This window comes from Primulina eburnea, chromosome 3, assembly GCF_022965805.1.
Source record: "Primulina eburnea isolate SZY01 chromosome 3, ASM2296580v1, whole genome shotgun sequence".
NCBI classification, from domain to species: Eukaryota; Viridiplantae; Streptophyta; class Magnoliopsida; order Lamiales; family Gesneriaceae; genus Primulina; species Primulina eburnea.
This window is the reverse complement of record NC_133103.1, coordinates 38,017,058-38,037,948: the sequence shown is the minus strand read 5'-3', so window position 1 is coordinate 38,037,948 and position 20,891 is coordinate 38,017,058.

The window sequence follows — 20,891 nt, the reverse complement described above, 5'->3', positions numbered from 1 at the left end:
ATAATATAAAAAGACTAAATTTAGAATTTAGGAATTTTATATTGAAGTTTGGTATTTTTCGGGATTAAAACACCGTTAAAATAATTAAGAAAGGATAATTGAAAAAGTCTAACATTTAAGCCAAATAAAATTACGAAAAAATTCACGTAAGCTTAAATAATTATTTGGGACATGTTAGAGTCGTGAAATCAAGAAAATAATCGAAAACGAAAAATGTCGTAGCCAGGGGTAAAACGGTCTTTTTACACCTAGAAATTAGTAAACGTCATGGCAGTGCCCTAAATGCTATTTTACATGCTCATATGATTATTTTCATGGTTATGGATGTTTTTATGATTTAATATGTCAAAAATGTATTTTTAATTGATTGAGGATTTAATATGTTAAAATGTTTATGTTTACGGATTTTTTTAGGATTTAATATGTTAAAACGTTTGTTTAAAAATGTTTATGGAATTTTTATACGTTAAAACATTTATCTTAAATGTTATGAATTTTTATATGTTAAATTATGATTTTTAAATGTTTAAGGATTTTTATGGTTTAATCTTTGACATTTAAAAGATATGTTGCATGCTTGGTTTCAAAAATAAAAACGATACGTATATGCATGATTTTTATTAAGTGATGATAACATGTTGAAGGATGTGAAGAGATTGTGACTGCTGAATATGTTGGAAATATCGTGAGGGTTATGGTCCCAGTGGGAGCCCAACGATCGTGTTTCCGTTGATACGAATACGATAATATGATTGGAGATGTCGTGAGGGGAGAAGGCCCCAGGGGGAGCCCATTTATGGGAAAAGGCCCCAGAGGGAGCCCCGACGATCGTATTTCCAATGACACGAATATGTTAATACGTTGGCCAGGGCCCAGTTGACCGGTGAGAGTGTTGCTGGTGTCCCCCGCCGCCCAGTACTGTGGTTTTCTTTAGATGGATCCATCGCCCATTAAGATTAAGAATACGAGTCACAATCACGATCTGAATTCAACAAACACGAGCATGAACATGAATACGAATATGAATATGAATACGTATATGAATATGAATACGAATACGAATATGAATATGTTTATGTTTTTATGAAAATGTTTTTATTCATCATGAAAATATTTACGAAAATGCTTAAGTTTAAGTTTATGCATCTTCATGAAAATGATATTTTAAGTACAAGTATTTTTCACTGTTATATGTTAACTGTATTACGTATTACTCGTTATCAAGATTATGGTGTGTTGAGTCTTTAGACTCACTAGGTGTGATGGATGCAGGTTATCATGATAATGCTAATGGAGGTCTTGATGGTTGATCCGACTGGACTGAAGGTGCACATAACCCGAGGACCTACGCTAGTTTTCCGCACTAGTTTACGATTCATGATTTTAAGCAATGTTAAAGATATTTTTTTACGACAATTTATTTATGAGTGATTTTTGAGAAGTTATAGTATGGGCTATACTTTTCAAATGTTATTTTTAGATTTGGTAAAGTAGTTGGTTGTTTTATTTTAAAATGATATCAAAAATATTTTATGATTCGGCCGAATGCTATGTGAGGTTTTAAAAAAAAAAAAAAAAAAAAATTTCTAGTACATTTTAAGAAAACGAATAAGCAGACGTTTCATATCAACTCCCCTACTAACTTTTGCTCGCCTCGAGAAAAAGTTACAAGACACAACAAAACAAGAAATAGCTCAACGGTGCGTTTATGGTTCTGATTTGCCTCAGCGAAAATCCAACAAATCATTTATCAATCAACACATAACTCTAGTTTTCGCACATTACCTAGAAAATTATATACTAAAATATTTCATGGATTTTAAAAGTGTATATGCAAAGTTGGTTCGAGAATCGTGCATTTCAACATTTCAGTTTTCAAAGATGCTGGACACTTTAATCAACATGCTTGTGTAACTATCCCTCTCTCACATCCTTTGTCACTCATTTCTAAACCACAACACAAACATGTAGGACTTGTCAGGCTTATATCAAAATTTGTGACAGGTTTATCTTGGACATGATAAAATAGGTAAAAAGAAAGAAGTACAACGATATATCAATTCATGCACATTCATATTTGGAATACGATTTTCTTCGACTCCATATATCTCAATCTTTTTTACCTAGGAAAGAATTTCATTCTTTTATTTGGCTCCCCTACACCTTACATCTCCTCTCTTTTTTTTTCCAAAGTTCTTTTTGCAGGAACTTTGTTATTTTCACAAGTGCAGCGCAATTCATTTGTTTTTCTGTATTCCCTCAGATATGAACAAGAGGTATGCAAATATAGATATGGTTTCAATTCAATCTCATGGGTACATAATTTTCCTAACTTGCCTTGTGTTGCTGGTCAGTGTTCGCGTATGTTATCATTTCACATCATTGTTGGCTACAAATTACCAATCTAGCACTAAACTATAAGCTACTTCTCATGTGACACACATATATAACAATGAAAATATGAAACAAAAACAAAATAAACAATCTTAACAAGCTAAATTAACCAACTCCCCACCCTAAAACAAAATTTGTTAATTTATCGATTGCACTAGACTATAAAGCAGACAAACACAAAATATGACACAACATGCATCAGGCTAGACAAAATGGAGTATGAATGCTACGAAATAACAAAATGTAAAGAGGAAAAAAGAAAACTCCCCTCACTGCGTGTAAATTGGTGCCGCCATCCAAGCTTAAAAAATCAAATCCTTGAGGGTGATCGGAAGATTAACAAAACTCCTCTGAGAAAGGGGCCAGGAAGCAGAAGGAGTGAATCTTTAGCATTTTCTACCGAGAATCCACAAGAGATCTTCGAGGTGGAGAAGAAATAATTTTTTTTTTATTTTTTTAACAAAATAAATAATAATAATAATAATAATAAAATAGACTAACTAACTAAATTAAAAACTCAAGGGAAGAAAAATAGCTCTCACTTTATAGTCTAGAGCGCGAGTGTCGACCATTTTCAATGTTGACTGTTTTGGAATCGTGTGATTCCAATTTGTCGCTCAATTGCGCCACCCATGTAGTGCTTCAATCTCTGGGCATTGATTGTAAACGTCCCATTTTTTTCGTCTTTCTTCTTTTCCATCTTTCAATGTTATGGCACCTGATGAAACACATTGGCTATCACGAATGGTCCCGACCATCTCGACCTGAATTTTTTGAGAAACATGCTCAACCTGGAATTATATAGCAGCACTTCTTCGCCCTCCTTGAACTCCCTTGGGGTGATGTGCTTGTTATGGCCTTCTTAGTGCATTCTTTGTATGTCAACGCTTGATCCTAAGCTGAACCTGTAATGCCTGAAGTATATATCATAATTTGTTGATTTAGTAATGTGGGATTACTAAATAATTAATGATTTTTTAAAGAATGAAATATGACATATTTTGGCCATATGAAGTCCAAATTATTTGAAATTTGGATATAACGTAGAAAACTCAAAGATATAGAAGTTTCATGTTTTGAGTTTAGAAAAATTTGATCGTTTGACTATTACAACTGCCTATAAGGCTTTTACAACAAACAACAACCTTAATAAAGATTTAAAATAAAAATTGATCTTCAAATCTTCAGCTTTAAGCAGCGAGTTGTGAACCCTGCTTCTCGTATGTCTTTAATGTTATTTTAAATCTTTCTAAATGTGGATATATAAACCACTGTTTATAAACATGATTGATTTCTGGATCTTTTAATCGATTCTCAAAACTCTCGATTTGAGTTTTTATTCATTTATTTTTTTTTTTGAGATTAAAAGATAATTTGCAGAGGGCATGATATAATCGAAAGGAGAATCATAAATATAATCATAAGATATATACTTACATGATCTTGCAAAGATATGAAAATGGGAAGCTAGAGAGAATTCTTCGAAATATTAGACTTTGTATTAAAAAAAAGAAAGTAGTATTTTTGGTGTGTAGATCACAAAGGGAATCCACTCCTTAAATAAACTGAAAACTGAAACAGTTGTTTTACTTACTACCTCTAAAAACATGACACGTACTACTTAAAGGATAAACATACAAACTCAATAATTCACAACAATAATACAAACTTTTTACAATGGACTTTTAGTCGAGGGTTCCAGATCATCTTCCCATTATGCATTCAATAATGTAAAAATGTCATCGTCTCCATCATACGGATCTTGAGCATCTTGCTCTGGATTTTCTTGTTCTGTCATCGGAGTATCATCATCAGTCTTTTCTTTTCCTTTTGAGGAGGTCGAGGTTGATGTTTGAGTTGATAAATTTGATTTTTCACCAAATACTTCAGAAAACATAGAAGTAATGGTATTTTTATCCAAATGTTGGAAAAGCCTTATACAGTTGTAATAGTGGTATCAGAGCCATTATTCTGAAGAAATTCTTCAATAAAGTTTTATTTTTGTAATAATCCTATAATTTTATCTTATAAAGAAGAAGGTAGCTCTACACAGGAGAAATCCTTAAGTCGGGTTCCGTAAAGCCTGTAAAGCCAAAGGGTAAGGTTGGAGTAAATCCTTGACAGTACCTACTTAATTCTTAATGGATAAAATAATAAGATCTTTTACAAAAAATAAATTTTCAAGTAGTAATACTAAGAATAAAAATTAATTATATCCGAAAATTTCGAGAAAAATATTCAAAACTGGAAATTACCAGTATCTTCTAATACGAAGATATATAGATCTAATGGATTTAATCTTAAATCTTATTATATAATTAAACTATTGAAGAAGCTATTCCTCTAAAAGGAGGTTATGATTCTTTCAGTTTGTTATCTCAAAATCTTATAAATATTCATATGAAATCTTATAGATTTATGTGTCTGGGTATGATTCAAGTAGGTTTAAAACCTCTCACCAGATTAGGTTTAAATACTTCGACCTTAATTTTAGTACAAGATCAAAGGCATAACAAATTTGAAGATTCCTTATTAGGAAGAATAGAGTTTTCATTATGTGAAGGACTAATACATTTTAGCTGTTTTCCTAATTTTCCGATTTCTCTTTCTGATACAAATATCATGAAAGCCCTCACATTAAATATAGAGACTGAAGGCTTTGATATGATAGATGGAACAGAAAATGTTGTTCTATTATATAGAATTTGTTATAAAGTTGTGAATTCTACAATTTCTAATTTTAGAATTAATACTAATCAAATTAGTTCAAAAAGAGGTGAAACTACACTCTTTATAACCGATATTAATAAAAGTAATATTATGATTCTCAAAACAATAAATTGGAATCAAGTTACTTTACCAGAAATCTGGAAAATGGAGAATATTGCTCCTACTATTAAAGAAGAATTTAGAAAACTAGAAAGTATAGTTGAATACGTAGATGGTAATGTTGAAATAAAATTCTCATCTCAAAGACATTTAGGAATTAAATTTCCTGAAGAAAGTAGAAATTCTACTTCTTCTATATCCGATTTTGAAAAAATAAGGATATCTGGTCTTCAAAAGACTAATGAAAATATATCTCAATCAAAATATAAGGTTGATCTTCCTGAATCTAGTACTTCTCGATTTCAAAGAAGTTATTCTGTTAATAATAGAAAATCAGATTCTCCTACTTTTCTGATATGGGTTATAATGTAATGGTTATTAATCATAATAATCCTATTCAAATAAGTTTAGAAAAAGTTAAAAATTTAGATAAGAAAAAATGGTTTTTAAGTTGTTTTACCTCAAAGTAACAAGATTTATATTCTTTAAGATATAAAGAATGGGTTGAGGAAACTAAATTAAATTTAGATTTTTTCAAATGGCTAGAAGCTTTATATTTTCCAACAAGAAATAAAATATTTCCAAATTTTACAGATGAGTCTTTTATAAATACTCTTGAATCAACATATAAATTATATATTCATGAGACTGGAAAAGAATCTTTTGAGATTCATCCCCCTTTTACTACTTTACAAATTAAAAAGGGAAATAAAGATATTTATGCTACTCCCATAAAATTTGAAATAAGACATGGTAATTTTGACCATATAATTAAACAAAGTAATTTTACTAATCTCTTTACATTCTTTAAAAAATCAAACCACTAGAATAGAAGAAATTCTTTCTAAACCAAAACAAGAAATATCTAGAGGTGAAAGTTCGAAAGCTTTAATGATTAAACCTCTCCATAATCTTAAGCAAGAAAAATTTCTTTTAAGCTCCAAAATAGATGAAGATTTTATGGAAGGTCTAATAGACCGATTACAAAAAATAAATATAAAAGAAAAAGGTTCTATTTCGATAATTACCAAAGATGAACAACTTGAAAATTCTTCAAGTTCTTCTGAAGATGAAATGCAAACTAATAAAATGTATAAAGTATCAATTGTAAAACCTTTTTATAAAAAGGCAACACCTATAGATCTTCAAATTGAAGAAAAGAAAGATTACGTTCAGTTTAATGGCGAAGCCATTACTGAATAGAACATCGATGGAAATTCGATTAAAATTGTTATTAAACAAATGTTAATATACTCTTCTGCCGCAAAAATAAAAGGTAATAATGATAGGCAAATTGCTCAAACTATTATTACTGGTTTTACTGGCCAACTTCAAGGTTGGTGAGATTTTTATCTTTCAAAAGATGCAAAAAATAAAATTTTTAACTCTTCTATAATTGATCTAAATGGAAGAGAAGAATTCGATGCGGTTAATACACTTATTTATACTATTCTATCTAATTTTATTGGAGCTAATGAACTTCACTTAGATAGATCTCAAGAACAATTAATGAATTTAAGATGTTCAACACTATCTGAATTCAGATGGTATAAAGAAGTGTTTATGACAAAAGTCTTAACCAGAAATGATTACAATGCAAACTTCTGGAAAGAAAAATTTATTTCTGGACTTCCAGTTCTTTTTGCTGAAAGAGTTAAAAATAGAATAAAATCTAAATCTCCAACAAACTTTATAGATTGGAGTACACTTACTTATGGAGATTTATCTGCAGAAATAACTTGAAACGTTTGCTATTAGTTTTCTTAAAACGTGCTAGAATTTTTTTTAAACTTCCCTAGCATCGGCCGAACCACCAAAAATTACATAAAATATTTTTGACATCATTTTAAAATAAAACAATCATCTATATATTTGAGAAATACAGCTCATACTATAATATCTCAAAAACCTCTCACAACATAAATAAAAAGTCGTAAAATTTTTAACATAACTTAAAATCATAAATCCATAACTAGTGCGGAAAGCTAGCGTCGGTCCTCGGATTATGTGCACCTTCAGTCCAGCAAAGTAAACCATTAAGACCTCCATTACATTTTATGTAATAGCCCAACCTTTTATCATGTTAATCATTATCGTTTTATTTTGAAACCAAGCATACAACATGTCTTTTAAATATCCAAGATTAAACCATAAAAATCCATGAACATTTAAAAATCATAACTTAACATATTAAAAATCATAAACATCAATGAATATTTTAAAATAACCATTTTAACATCATAAACGTTTAAAATAAACATTTAAATCTTAAAAATTTAAAATAAACGTTTTGGTATATTAAATAATAAAACATTAAACATATTAATGTCTTAAAAATCTATAAACATTTAAAATTGACATATTAACATATAAACATCCATAATAATCATATAAAACAGCATTCAGGGCACTGCCATGACGTTTACTAATTTCTAGCTGTAAAAAGACTGTTTTACCCATGGACGTAAAATTTTATGTTTTTGTTTTATTCTTAATTTTATTGACTCTAACATGTCCCAATTAATTATTTAAGCTTACATGAATTTTCTCATATTTTTATTTAGCTTAAATTGATGACTTTTAAATTAATATTTAAATGTGACGTATTAATGTTTTTTAATCTCTAATTGAACCAAACCTTAATATAAAATTTCCAAATTAAAAACTTAGAATTATAATAATTATTTAAGCTTAAACGTAATTTTTCATAATTTTATAAAGCATAAAACTAGGCGTTTCAATTAACTCGTTAATTAGCGTTTCGTGCGGCGATTAAATCCAAAACTCGTTATTTTGATCCCAAATTTTTTAAACATAAAATTTCTAATATTTATTCTACCCTTCCAAGTCATGAGCCACCCCCGTGGACCCATGGATTCAATTTTAGTCTAATTAAATTCAAAATTGACACCTTATCGAACACACCGAGCCATCTCCTAATTTACTCGAGCCACGCCCGAGCCACCTTGAGCCGAAACCTAGCCAATCCACCTAGGGACACCACTGACCAAGCCCAGCCCGTAAAACAAGCCCTATCCTGCTCAAAAACTCCCTGGAACTCGACCCAATTTTCTGCTATGTTGTGTGTGTGCTTCCTTGCATGTCTAGGACTCCTAACCCAACTAGGACTCTCCCAGCCAAGCCACCACCGAGCCCACATGACCCTAACCTTCCCTGGACCACTCCCAGACCAGCCCACACCCTATAACCTAAGCTGCAGACCCCTGGACTCAAGGATAGCAACCTGCACGTTTGCTGCCATCCTCACGTTTCCTTGTTTTGCTCGAGCCAGCAGCGAGCAAGCCGCACTAGCCCCTAGCCTGACCCATGACCATGACCCTTGGACCCTGATGGACCTACCCTGACTCACCCTTGGCCCCGCTGCACCCCTCTCCCAAGGCCCAGCAACGTACAACACATGGGGGGGAGAGTCCCACTTCACGTGGACTCTTCCCCAGCCCCAAGCTCGAACCCTAGCCGCCCTAGGACCCATCATAGCCCTAGACCACGACCTATACTGACCATGAACCACCCCTGGACAAGCCCCCACAAGACCATGACAGAACCGACCCCATGACCCTTGTGCGCAACAAACAAAATCTTCGGCCCCTTACTGATCTTGTTAACCCACGGTTTCCAACTTGTTTCTATTTCTTGTGCAGCCTTTTTGGGGTATTCTAAGACCCCTTAAACTTGTGTAAAACATGACCCTAACACATCCTAATCGTGGCAGCCCCTTAGGTTCAAGAAATTCATGATTTTTAGATCAACATGCATGTTTTAAAAACCATAAAAGAGGCATAAACGAAAATCTTAAAAGGTGCCACTTGATTTCAAGCAGTTTCAAACATAATTACATAATATGGTGTGATGATGAGTAAAGGAAGAATATGGCGTGCCTTTGCGTAATTAACGCACGATTTTATGTTGACGATTGCGAAAAACGGCGACACGATCGACCTTCGCTTTGAAACCTTGAAGAACTTGATACTTTTTCCCCTTGAAGCTCACGTTTTCTTCTTAAAATATTTAGGGGTGTGTATGTCGTGACTTGTGGTTGAAAATTGGTGGGGCGAGGGGCGTGACATAAAAATAGATTAAGGGGTAGGTTTAGGCTTATTTATAATTAATTAAACTACTAACCATGGCTTAGGCCCATTAACAAAGTTAGTTAGTTGCAATAAGGCCATTAGTGTTTAATTAGAACATTAAAAATAATTTTGTTTAATAAAGTTTGTGAATTTATTAGCCGTGTTGCCAAAATGTTCGCGTTTTTGTTGAAAAATCAACACCGATAAAATTTACGTCCCGGCGTAAAATCACTTCAAAACCTCTTATTTCAAAAATATGAAAAAGCATAAAAATATTTTCTATTTTTCAGCCATCGGTCTCCGTTCCTCGATCGCAACTCGAATAACCTTTAAAAATACATTTTAATGCAACCATGTAGAAAAATATATTTTAAACATGTCAATATTAATTTATGCAATTAAACAATTAATGGAAATACACAAGGAATTTAATAACTGCATGCATGTGGTTTACGTTGATCTTTAAATTTTTGGGGCATTACAATCTTCCGCCCTTAAATTGAATTTCGTTCACGAAATTCGCTTATCCTTGATAACCCAAAGTTCAAGACTTAGTTCTAGTATCCTAAAAATCCACGCTTCCGCTGCGCTACACTGATTAAACTTAAGTTCTAGAATGTCCTTACGTCTCCTTGATCCCAATTAAATTTTCCTTCTAAATCCTTATTTGCGATTTGCAACTTAAGGAAATCCATAATGATTTAGTGCTATATTATTATAATCCTGAATTTCAATTTTTCTTACAATTCCAAATATAAAAATATAGATGAACACGCTTATCGTATATTACTCTCCTTATTTTATACCCAAAATATTCTCAACTTATCAAATTTCAATCTTAAAATCCCAAATGCATCCGATAACGCTTAGATTTTCAAGCCTAATATCAATTCATCATTAAAAACCCTTGATTAAAATTTCTTGTAACATTATAACCAAGATATCCTAAGGTTCCAAATATTCTTAAAAGTCTAAATCATCGAAAATTCTTATCATTTAACCCATTCAATTCGTTCTTGTTGCTAAACTAGTCCTCAAGTTCATTAGCAATTGCAAAATCAATTCTTAGTTTCCTCAAAAATCGTCCTAATTGGTCTTTAATTTCAAAAATCTTACAGTTAACCCATAAGTTCTCGGTATTTTTAATTTTCTTCTACAGTTTCCCACGACATAATTTTGATAATTTAAACTTATTTACCCAGAAATAAATTCCTAAAGCCAATTTTACCTTTCATCAAAACTTAAAATCCTAATTTATACGTTTTATTATTCCCAAAGTCATTGTAAATCCTAGAATCATTATCTCTTATGAGTAATTCCCAAAAATTAATTCAACTAGTAACCATGAATCATAAATATTTTCTTAAGAAAATCTACGTTTCCCAAAGACGTTCATTAAATTCACGCTTAACTTATGGCCCAAAAAGTAGAATATCAATACTAAAACCCAAAAATCGACATAGTCCAATTCCATTACGAAGCCAACATGCGCACAAATAATTTTTTATTTCATATCGTATCACGTATGCAAATTCTAAAGCAAATAAAACATATATCATCATAATGCTAATAAACATGTGACGTGAACACACAATTCATATAATTATGCAGGTAACATCATAAAATCATATAAAGCATGTAATCTTACAATTGAGGCTTGACGACTGATCTTTCCGGCGCTGATGGTGGCACAACCCTTTACAAGACTTTTGCTCTGATACCAACTGAAACGTCTGCTATTCGTTTTCTTAAAACGTACTAGAATTTTTTTTAAACCTCCCTAGCATCGGCCGAACCACCAAAAATTACATAAAATATTTTGGACATCATTTTAAAATAAAACAACCAACTATATATTTGAGAAATACAGCCCATACTATAATCTCTCAAAAACCTCTCACAACATAAATAAAAAGTCGTAAAATCTTTTAACATAACTTAAAACCATAAATTCATAATTAGTGCGGAAAACTACCGTCGGTCCCCGGGTTATGTGCACCTTCAGTCCAGCAAAGTCAACCATCAAGACCTCCATTAACATTTTATCATAATAACATGCATCAATCACACCTAGTGAGTCTAAAAACTCAACACACATAATCTTGATAACAAGTAATACGTATATTGTGGGGACCCGGACGCTAATCAAGTTCTTAATCATCGTTGGGACTAATTAATCAATTATAAAACAGGGTCTATTTTTTTTTTTAAAATGATATAATCTCGGGACTCACATATATCACGTATAAAAGTGAAAAATACTTGTACTTAAAGTATCGTTTTCATGAAGATGCATAAACTTTAAACATAATCATTTTCATGATGCGTAAACTTTAAACAAAAACATTTTCATAAACAATCTCATATCAACATAAACATATTCATATTCATATCTATATTCGTATCAACATATTCATATTCATGTTCATGTTTGTTGAATTTAGATCGTTGATTGTGACTCGTATTCTTAAACGTATTGGGAGATGGATCCATCTACATGTAACTACAGTATTGGACGGTGGGGGACACTAACAACACTCTCACCGGTCAACTGGGTCCTGGCCTTACGTACTACCATATTCGTGTCATTGGAAATATGATCATCGGGGCTCCCTCTGGGGCCTTTTCCCATAAATGAGCTCCCTCTGGGTCCTTATCCCCTCACGACATCTCCAATCATATCATCGTATTCGTATCAATGGAAACACGATCGTCGGGCTCCCACTGAGACCATAACCCTCACGATATTTCCAACATATTTAGTTACAATCCCTTCACGTCCTTCAACATTTCGTATTTCCATCATTTAATAAAAACATGCATAATAATATCGTTTAATTTTGAAACCAAGCATGCAACATGTCTTTTAAATGTCCAAGATTAAACAATAAAAATCCATGAACATTTAAAAATCATAACTTAACATATTAAAAATCATAAGCATCGATGAACATTTTAAAATAACCATTTTAACATCATAAACGTTTAAAATAAATATTTAAAATAAACGTTTTAGCATATTAAATCTTAAAACATTAAACATATTAACGTCTTAAAAATTTATAACCATTTAAAATTGACATATTAACATATAAACATCCATAATAATCATATAAAACAGCATTCAGAGCACTGCCATGACGTTTACTAATTTCTAGGTGTAAAAAGACCGTTTTACCTCTAGACGTAAAATTTCATGCTTTTGACTTATTCTTAATTTCATTGACTCTAACATGTCTCAATTAATTATTTAAGCTTACATGAATTTTCTCATATTTTTATTTAGCTTAAATCGAGGACTTTTAAATTAATCTTTAAATGTGACGTATTAATGTGTTTTAATGCCTAATTTAACCAAACCTTAATATAAAATTTCAAAATTAAAAACTTAGACTTATAATAATTATTTAAGCTTAAACCTAATTTTTCATAATTTTATAAAGCATAAAACTAGGCGTTTCAATTAACTCGTTAATTAGTGTTTCTTGCGGCGATTAAATCCCGATTAAATCCAAAACTCGTTATTTTGATCCCAAATTTTAAACATAATTTTTTAATATTTATTGTACCCTTCCAAGTCATGATCCACCCCCGTGGACCCATGGATTCAATTTTAGTTTAATTAAACTCGAAATTGACACCTTATCGAACACACCAAGCCATCTCCTAATTTGCTCGAGCCACCTGGAGCCAAAACCTAACCAACCCACCTAGGGACCCCACTGACAAAGACCAACCTGTAAAACCAGCCCTGGCCCGCTCAAAAACTCCCTGGAACTCGATCCAATATTCTGCTGTGTTATGTGGGTGCTTCCTTGCATGTCTAGGACTCCTAACCCAACTAGGACTCTCCCAGCCGAGCCACCACCGACCCACACGACCCTAACCTTCCCTGACCACGCTTATACCCTGCCCAGACCAGCCCACACCCTATAACCCAAGCTGCGAACCCCTGGACTCAAGGACATCAACCTGTGCGTTTGCTGCCATCCTCACGTTTCCTTGTTTTTCTCGAGCCAACAGCGAGCCAGCCGCACCAGCCCCTAGCCCGACCCTTGACCATGACCCTTGGACCCTAATGGACCTACCTTGACTCACCCTTGGCCCCGCTGCACCCCTCTCCCAAGGCCCAGCAGCGTACAACACATGGGGGGGAGAGTCCCACTTCACGTGGACTCTTCCCCAGCCCCAAGGTCGAACCATAGCCGCCCTAGGACCCATCATAGCCCTAGACCACGACCCCTACTGACCATGAACCAGCCCTGGACAAGCCCCCACAAGCCCATGCACATAACCGACCCCATGACCCTTGTGCACAAAAAACAAAATCTTCTAGGACCCCTTAAACTTGTGTAAAACATGACCCTAACACATCCAAATCACGGCAGCCCCTTAGGTTCAAGAAATTCATGATTTTTAGATCAACATGCATGTTTTAAAAACCATAAAAGAGGCATAAACGAAAATCTTAAAAGGTGCCACTTGATTTCACGCAATTTCAAACATAATTACATAATATGTTGTGATGATGAGTAGAGGAAGAATATGGCGTGTCTTTGCGTAATTAACGCACGATTTTACGTTGACGATTGTGAAGAACGACGACACGATCGACCTTCGCTTTGAAACCTTGAAGAACTTGATACTTTTTCCCCTTGAAGCTCACGTTTTCTTCTTAAAATATTTAGGGGTGTGTGTGTCGTGACTTGTGATTGAAATTGGTGGGGTGAGGGCGTGACATAAAAATAGATTAAGGGGTAGGTTTAGGCTTATTTATAATTAATTAAACTACTAACCATGGCTTAGGCCCATTAACAAAGTTAGTTAGGCCCAATAAGCCCATTAGTTTTTAATTAGAACATTAAAAATAATTTTGTTTAATAAAGTTTGTGAATTTATTAGCCGGGTTGTCAAAACGTTCGCGTTTTTATTGAAAAACATACACCGATAAAATTTACGTCTCGGCGTATAAAATCACCTCAAAACCCTTTATTTTCAAAAATATGAAAAAGCATCACTCTTAATTTAAATAATTAAAAACAATTAACCAATAAAAACATTTTCTATTTTTTCAGCCCTTGGTCTCTGTTTTTCGATCGCAACTCGAATAACCTTTAAAAATACATTTTAATGCAACCATGTAGAAAAATATATTTTAAACATGTCAATATTAATTTATGTAATTAAAATAATTAATTGAAATACACAAGGAATTTAATAACTGCATGCATGTGGTTTACGTGGATCTTTAAATTTTCGGGGCGTTACATAACTGCAGAAGGTATAACTCTTTGCAATGATATCAAGTTAAAAAGACAACTTGATATGCAAAAAGAAGAAAACCGAAATATTATCGGTGACTTTTGCGAGCAAATATGCTTTTAACCAATACAATATCCTAAAAGAGATAAGAAAAGAAAAAGATTTCCTTTTGAAAAGAAAAAACATTATCTAAAAGATAAGGAAAAATCTAAAAAATATTCTAAGAAAAGGTTTAAAAAACATATAAAAAATGATTCTACTAAAGTTTCAATATGCTGGAAATGTGGAATAAATTGGATATAAGGCTAATAAGTGTTATATCGAGAAAAAGATTAGTAATCTCAATATAAACAATGATTTAAAAGAATCATTGATAAATATTCTTCTTAATAAAGAAGAAAATTTAAACAAAAAGATTTTTATATCAATATTATTGATAATGAATTCTCTGAATATTCTAACAGTAGTTCAGATAATGATTCTGAAATATCAGAAAATAAAATCTGTGACACAGATTGTGATTGTGATACATGTCTCATAAATTTTATAGGATTAGAAATAAATGTTATATCAAATGAAGAAACTTTCATTTTAGATATTATAGATCAAATAAAAGATCCTATAGAAAAAAAATCTATAGAACATTATTTGAATATGCCAAATCATAAGCCCAATAAACTTGTACAAAATACTGTACAAGAACATGAATTATATTTGTGGGGACCCAGAGGCTAATTCCAATTTTAATCATTCTTAGGAATTAATCAATCAATTATAATAAACATGGTCTAAATTTTTTTAAATACAAAGCGGAAACGAATGTAAATCTATCCGATATACATATTAAATATAAAAGTACAAGTCCTGTACTAAATACATTCCGGTCCAACTAGGTTCAACTACATATCAGTGCTGAATCCTAAGTTACTTCTAAGCCCGGATCTCCACGCTATCTAGTCCTGTCTCGTGTTCTTCTTGACCCTGAACCTGTCCCACCTGTTGTCATGCACACATACAAACAAGACAACTGCCGGATAACTCCGGTGAGAATTACATTCTCAGTATAAACCATGTATACATGCACTCATATAATCAATATAAAAGCATATAACAGACAATCCTAACATGTATCAAAATCAGAACATGAATCAATAAAAATACTAGATCATATTCTAAACATGTACCCTAATCAGGAACATAAATCAACATAAAACTGTCAACCAGACTCGTGACTCCACGTTTTAGACTAGACTCAATCCTAGCCTAGGGATCCCGGTTTCCAGACGTTGGTATTCTTATATCGACCAACAGTAATAGAAGAAAATCCGATTCTATCCACGTCGATATAACCAAACATCCAGTGTCCTGACCTATCCGTCACAGACTGTGGCACTATAGCCAATAAGTACCTTGTGACATCGTGCAATGTGCCCGTGGCGATCCCGCCACTATTAGGTACTCCTGTCACAAGATTACCACACTATCTTGTGACATCGTGCGATGTGCCCGTGGCGATCCCGCCACTATCAGGCACTTCTGTCACAAGATCACTTGTCTAATACCTGCTATCTATCAATCAAGAGAACAAGCATTTCAATACATTTACTGCAAATATCCATGCAATACTATAAAGTATGTGATTTAGAGAAACTCGAGCCAAACCTCACTCGAGTTGTGCAATTCCAACTCAACATTAATTTATACCTTTATCTTTTCGCTCTGACGAAGACGAAGTCCCGAATCCAACTCTGTCCATTCCCAATCTGGTAATAACAATATCGAATAGACACAATATCAATATATAACTCAATTCAGGACCTGTTCTGATCAATACTCAACTCAAAATACACTCTGATCAATGTCAATCGACATACAGTATCATAATACAATCTAAAACAATACCGAATCTGACCAATATCAATCAACTGATGTTTTGACGGCATAACAATACAGTTTCGATAACCCCGTCAGTCCCAACATCACAGATATAATGTCAGAACTAATAATTACTATCGATACAACTCATAATTTCAACGATAATACAAATCTGATATCAAATCTCAGTTAAATCGACTCCGAAAATCCTAACAATTACATAAACAGTCTGTTCTTTAATCTGACTTCAATTATACGATGTCTAATGTATCAGAAACATAATATATGATTCATATTTGATTCTGACAATATCATAACTTCAAATCGTATCTAAACGTAACAAAATTTACGTCCAGTTGTAGCCTCTAACGATAGGAACACAGTACTGAAGTCGGATTTAAATTCTAACGGACGGATCTTTCACAATCACAAATCTAAAATACGTAAGGATTTTTCTCTCCAAAGCTTCGATCCTTTTCTGAATTTGTGAGAGGAAGACGTGCAATTCTTATCTATATATATATATCTCGCACATAACAATAAAAAGTGGCTTACTTTCCTTCTGCATGCCGCGCGCATATGCGCGCCCAAGCCTCGCGCATATGCGCCGGAAGCTTTATCCGGAATTTGCTACTGGAATGCTCGCGCATATGCGCGCACTGACACCGCGCATATGCGTGAGACCTACTGTCTCGGCATACAACCAGTCGCGCATATATGCGCCTTCTTCCGGCGCATATGTGCCAACATCTCTGCCATTTTCGCGCATGTGCGCCCGTCCGTGTCGCGTATGTGCGCCAGTCATTCTGGACTTCCCTTGGCATCTCGTATTACTTTCTCGCATCTCATCGCGCATGTGTGCAAATTCACACCCTTGCACATATTATTTCGCGTCTTTTCTCGTCTTTCCCGGTCCGATCCGTTCCGTCTATAATTATATCAATTATCACCAAATCATTTCAGATTACAGCAATCAAATTCTCGGGCATTACAATATTCTTATAATAAAATATTAGTAAAAGCTAAACAAAAAGAAAGAGAACCTATTATATCCGAATTAAAAGGAGAAATAGATCAGATAAAATCTGAGATCAAATATTTAAAAGAAAGAGTAAATAATCTTGGTATTAATAATAATCATATTGGGAAAAGGATTCTATTTCTGATGAAGAAGAAGAAATTTTACCTAAAGATGATAATGATAATGAAATAAATCAAATTGTTTGGATCGATAAAATTGATCAGATTATTTCTAAAAAAAATGATACTCAAAAGTAACATTAATTAGTAATAAAAAAATTTAAAATTACAATTGAAGCATTATTAGATACAAGAGCTGATGTAAATTGCATCAGTGAAGGAATTGTTCCTTCTAAATATTATAAAAAGTCTACTCAGTTTATAACAGCAGCTAATAAACAACCTCTCATAGTTAATTACAAATTGTCCGATGTAACAATATGTAATTCTGGAGTTTGTTTAAATACTACTTTTATTCTTATTAAAAATATATCTAATCCTGTTATTCTAGGAACCCCATGTTTCCACATGTTGTTTCCTATTCATAAAATTAATGAAAAAAAGTTATATACCAACATCAAAGGAAATGATTTATTTTTTCTATTCACAACAATACCAATTTCAAATTCCATTAATATTTTACTAAAAATAGTTAATAATAAAGAAAATTTTGTTACTTCATTAAAAGATGAATTTTTTTAAAAAAATATTAAAGAAAAAATAAATTCTGAAAAAATTTAATAAAAAATAAAAATTATTTCAGAAATCACATCTAAAGAGATATGTGAAGATGTTCCTAATGCTGTTTGGAATAGGAAAAAAAATCAATTTAGTCTTCCTTATACAGATGACTTTAATGAGGATAAAATTCCTACAAAAGCAAGGCCTATTGCTATAGGGCCTAGACTTTTGAATTATTGCAAAGAAGAAATAGATAATCTTCTTAAAAAAGATTTAATTAAACCAAGTAATAGTCCTTGGAGTTGTCCAGCTTTTTATGTGGAAAATACAGCCGAAATAGAAAGAAGAGCTCATAGACTTGTTATTAATTATAAACCGCTCAATAAAGCATTAAAATGGATAAAGCATTTATTACCAAATAAAAGAGATCTATTAAATAGATTATTTAAAGGAAAAATATTTTCTTTATTCGATTTAAAATCAGGATTTTATCAAATTCTTCTAAAAGAAGAAGATAAATATAAAACTGCTTTCACTCTACCATTTGGACATTATGAATGGAATGTAATGCCATTTGGATTAAAAAATGCTCCAATGGAATTTCAAAATATAATGAATGAAATTTATAATTCTTATATTGATTATATCATAGTTTACATTGATGACGTACTTATTTATTCTGATAATATAGATCAACATTTTAAACATCTTAATATATTTATCCAAGCTACTAAAAAAGTTGGATTAGCAGTAAATCAGAAAAAAGTAAAACTTTTTCAAACAAAGATAAAATTTTTAGGACATTATATTGAAAATGGACTAATTATTCCTATTAAAAGAGCAATTGTTTTTGCCGATAAATTTCCAGATAAAATCACTGATATAAATCAATTACAAAGATTTCTTGGAAGTCTTAATTATATAGGAGATTTTTATAAAGATCTCGCAGAAGATTGCAAATTATTATTTCAAAAGTTTGAAGAAAAATCCTCAACCATAGACTAATAGTCATACTTTAGCAATACAAAAAATAAACGAACGAGTTAAAGAACTCCCTTGTTTATCTATTGCTAATCCTGAAGCATTTAAAATAGTTGAAATAGACGCCTCTGATATTAGATATGGAGGAATACTTAAACAAAAAATAGATAATACATCTAAAGAAATTCTTGTCAGATATACTTCTGGAATTTGGAATACTACACAGAGAAATTATTCAACAATAAAGAAAGAAATTCTTTCAATTGTCAAATGTATTACGAAATTCGAAAGTGATCTTTCAAATAAATTTTTGTATTTTAAATCTTTATTAAGGTTGTTGTTTGTTGTAAAAGCCATATAGGCAGTTACCAATATTAGTCCATGGTTGAGGATTTTTCTTCAACTTTTGAAATAATAATTTGCAGATGGCACGATATAGTCGAAAGGAGGATCATAAATATAATCATAAGACATATACTTACATGATCTTGCAAAGATATGAAAATGGGAAGCTGTAGAGAATTCTTCGAAATATTAGACTTTGTATTAAGAAAGAGAAAGTAGTACTTTCGGTGTGTGGATGACAAAGGGAATCCACTCCTTAAATAGACTGAAAACTTAAACAGTAGTTTCACTTACTACCTCTAAAAACATGACACGTACTACTTAAAGGTTAAGCATACTAACTCAATAATTCACAACAATAATACAGACTTTTTACAATGAACTTTTAGTCGTGGGTTCCATATCATCTTCCCATTATGCATTCAATAATGCCAAAATGTCATCATCTCCATCATACGGATCTTGAGCATCTTGCTATGGATTTTCTTGTTCTGTCATCGGAGTATCATCATCAGTCTTTTCTTTTACTTTTGACGAGGTCGAGGTTGATGCTTGAGTTGATAAATTTGATTTTTCACCAAATACTTCAAAAAACATAGAAGTAATGGTATTTTTATCCAAATGTTGGAAAAGCTCTTTAAGTAATGTAGCCTGGTTTGGGATATCATGATTCAAATTTTTTATAGTCTCTCTGGCTGGTCCAAGAGCAATTACCCCATGTCGATCATAGATTTTACCTTCTGAAAAGAATTCTTCTTTGCCCCACCATTTTATTAACATTTTTCTGATTAAAATAGTAGGGGCGAATTTGATTTCGAATTTTTCTTTAGCCATTTCTTGGAGTCCATATTCCCATCGTATAATCCAAAGAACATTATAATTTATGACAAATTGGATCATGGCAGTCAATCCATCATCAACAGAAGATATAGCAGAGAGAGAGGAGAGGAGAGAGATAAAAGGGTTTCGATTTTTCTTTTCGATCTTGCGACTTATTGGTTTATACAATCGACGAACCGATTTCAGTTCTGGGATCGTTGACACGAGGTATTCGATTTTATATACGTCACAAGCCTCGAGATCAAAGAAATAGTCAGATTTTATATATATACTCGATTATCAGGTTACAGGACTAGTGCCGAGACATGATAGAGGTGAATGACTAGGTGTTTCTAGCCAAAGAAGTCCTGTAGTTGATAATGGAAAGAGACAATATAGTTCATCATTTTGTTTGAGTTATATGTGTGTATTTATTATACTGTTTCTGCTACACTGATGTAGATAGTGTGATGATTGCAGTATTTTGTATTATATGCATTATATTGTCGTTGAAAAGAAAATTTTAATGCATATGGCGTCACATGTTGTATGATTACATGATGAGATTTGGGGCGCTACATAACCTCTGAATTT